Raw genomic sequence first — 3,385 nt, 5'->3', positions numbered from 1 at the left:
CATGGAGCGTTCTGATTGGCTGCCGGGGAACCCCGCCGCCCCTGGGAGTCGTGGCTGGGGCCGCCGCGGCCCGGCTAAAAGAGAGCGTGCGCTTGAGAATGAGGCTGGCGCCGGGCCGCTGGCGCCCCCTGGGGGTGAGGAGGGCGACGCGCCAACGCCTCTCTTAGAGCCCTTCTCTGATGGAAGGTTTGGGCTGTTCCTCAGACAGAGACGAGGAATCTGCAGCTTGAGATTTGTTGTTGCCCATCTCCCCCTCACGGCCATGACAGAAACGATTGCCAAGGAGTTAAAAGTAACCTAAACGAACTGGAAGTTACACAGAGAGAATCCACCGCATCAGCAAGTGCAGATGCTGGAAATCAACCACGGTCCCCAAATAGATGATGTCCCCAAAGGCTCAAGTGTTCTTGGAGAGGTCTCATCACAGTTCTTTGTCCAATCTTCCGAGGAGAATAGAACTTCGCAGAGTAGGAATGAAGTCCTACAGCATAGGACCTGGAAACAGAAATCAGTGTTAGGGTCTGACATTGTTAGGGTCCCTAACAAATCAAGCTCTACCAACTGTCCTTCATAGATCAATGACACAATAGACAGTAAATGCAGAAAAGCGAAACTGACTCAACGTGGCCACACCAAGAAGAGATTCAGTGCCCAGATACAGTTGGATCTGTGTAATACAGACATACTTTTTTACTGTATAGCCCCTTTTCCCACTAGGAAATGTCTACAGACCTTAATGTTTTGGCCATTGTCACCTTCTTTGATTGGTCTCATTTCTGTAAGACTTGTTTTGCTTTAGTTTAAAACGTGAATCTCATGTCCATCTGCAAGTTTTTTTGCCTGTGGCAGGAAATGCCTGTGGAGGAATTTTAATCAGGAAATACCTATAGAGGAATTTTAATCGGGCAACATGGATCCTCTTGATCACCATAGCCAAAGATATGATCTGGCCATGATCCACACTGGATTACAGTATGATCTGGCTGGAATACACACACTCCCTTAGCACACACCTTTAATCCCTGACAGTGAAGATAAGGCTAGTTTATAGAAGGAAGCTTCCATGTTTCCATGTTTGAAATTGATGTTTAATTGAAGGGCAGACAAAGTGATGAATCAGAGAAAGATTTGACAGAATGAGTAAGAGATAGGATACATCCAACTCACAGAAAAACAGACAGGAAACAGATGCTACTTATGGGAAGAGAGAGAAAGAGGAGAGAGAGAGAGAGAGAGAGAGAGAGAGAGAGAGAGAGAGAGAGAGAGAGAGAGAATGGTGTGGGGTGGTGGGCAGTATATGTGTATGGCAGTTTTACAAGAACAGTTTTACTGAGACAGGTCACAGAGAGAACAAACTAGATACAGGTGAAGACAGAATGAGTCAGAGAATGAGAAAGAGTCAGAACATATTAGAACATATTGCCAAAGTTAGTATGAAGCCAGTCAGAGCAATTCAGTAAGAAGCCAGACTGAATCTGTCAGCTTGGAAGATTAGATTGTATGGAGGCTAGAAGCTTCCCAACATAGATCTAGGGATATTTAGAACAGAGAAGGAAATACTCTGGGTTCATCCCAAGCCATGTAGCCATACAGCCTGGGTACAGCTCTCATCTCATCCCTTCCTCTGAGGAAATAAATGAGACATTTACAAATGTCAGCTAGGGTTGAGGCACGCCCTACATACTTCTCTCCCTCTTGGTCTGACAGCCGTAGCTCTTCTGAGAGCAGAAAAAGTAGTGGAAGAAGGGAAAGACCATGAACAGCAAAATGCAGTCTTCTGCACTGGCTGCAGCTTAATGGTCTGCAGCCCAGATGATGTCCAAAGGAAGCTGCTAGACACAGAGACCTAGCAACTGTCCCAGAGGCAGCAAACCTGACCGTGCCAGCTGCCACCCTATCATATTTCTCTGATGTGCCATGCTCCCTACTCTGGCAAGATTAAAGCCATTGATCTCCTGTCTGTTAGCCCATTCTCAGATCTACCACAGCCTGTGAGCTGTAGGTATGTACTGCTTTGGATTACAAACTCAAGCAAGAGGTTTCTGGTCCCATCTCCATCTAACATTGCCCTCTGATATGTGGATCCGTCACCTCTAGGCAACTGATTTCCTTCTAAAATAGCTGAAGCAGGTAGGCAATTCCCTTATACTAAGGATGTTCAGCTTCCTAATGGAATAGAGCAGTGGAGGACCACTATTGTGCTTTAGTGGCTCTCAGTAGACCAGGGACAGGATTGTCTCATGCAGGACACTTCTCTGCGTCACTTTGGACTGACATAGTTCTCCTGCTTCCCTAGAGTTCTAAGAAATAACTGTAAATGTGTTTAGAATGCAACGTCTTAGGACCCTGAAGTACTATCCTCAACAACTAGGTCTTTGTTCTAATATGCCCGTAGAAATGATGTCCTTCAGCCCCTAGTAAGCAGTCCGGATTATAAAGCTCAGCACAGGCCACCTTCTTTGGTGCCTCATCTGCAGTGGAAATGAAATATTTGAAAAAGAGATTCCAGGGCCAGAGAGATGGCTCAGTGGTTACGAGCACTGACTGCTCTTCTAAAGGTCCTGAGTTCAAACCCCACAATCACATGGTAGCTCACAACCATCTGTAATGAGATCGGATGCCCTCTTCTGGTGTGTCAGAAAAAAGAGAGAGTGTATATATATATATATATATATATATATATATATATATATATAATAAAGGTTTTTTTTTAAAGAAAAAAATTAATTAAAATAAAATATTTTTTTAAAAAAAGAAAAGAAAATGAGACTCCATCCTCTCTGGACAGATTTTTAGGAGTCCTAGACTTCTGCTGTCTCCTTCTGCCTACCTATAATAAGTGCACCTTGTCTAATTAGATGTGGGTACACTTTTGCCTCATTCGATTGGGGCAATAGTAAAAGCGCATCCAAGATACAGTAGCACTGTGAATCTTCATCTGGCAGTGGTTCCCAAACTCCAGCCTGTCTCTGCCCCCGGAGCATGTCTCTCACGCTCAGCTGCTATTCTGAAATAACAGAAAAGTCACAGTGATGCCTCATGCTGCAGCTTCTTATTTTGTTATTGCCCACCCCCACCCCCACAGGCAGGAATGTCACCTTTTAAGGGAATTTGGATTTCAGAAAATAAAAGTCTTGATTTAACCTAATACACTGTAAATTTAACCAGAAACAAACATTAATATAGAGTTATGCAGCCTCAGATAGGTATGAAGTTCCAAATATCACAGATTCAAATTTTTCTTTACTTTTCACTTATAAAATGCATTATTTAGCTTAATTATCACATTGAACAAATAATATGTGTATGTCAGATGTCAAAACCATTTTGCTTTGATGAAAAAATTATCAGTTTATAGATAATTAAGAAGAGTGAACAAAAGGAC

This window comes from Mus pahari, chromosome 9 (assembly GCF_900095145.1).
Source record: "Mus pahari chromosome 9, PAHARI_EIJ_v1.1, whole genome shotgun sequence".
NCBI classification, from domain to species: domain Eukaryota; kingdom Metazoa; phylum Chordata; class Mammalia; order Rodentia; family Muridae; genus Mus; species Mus pahari.
This window is presented reverse-complemented; position numbering follows the sequence as displayed.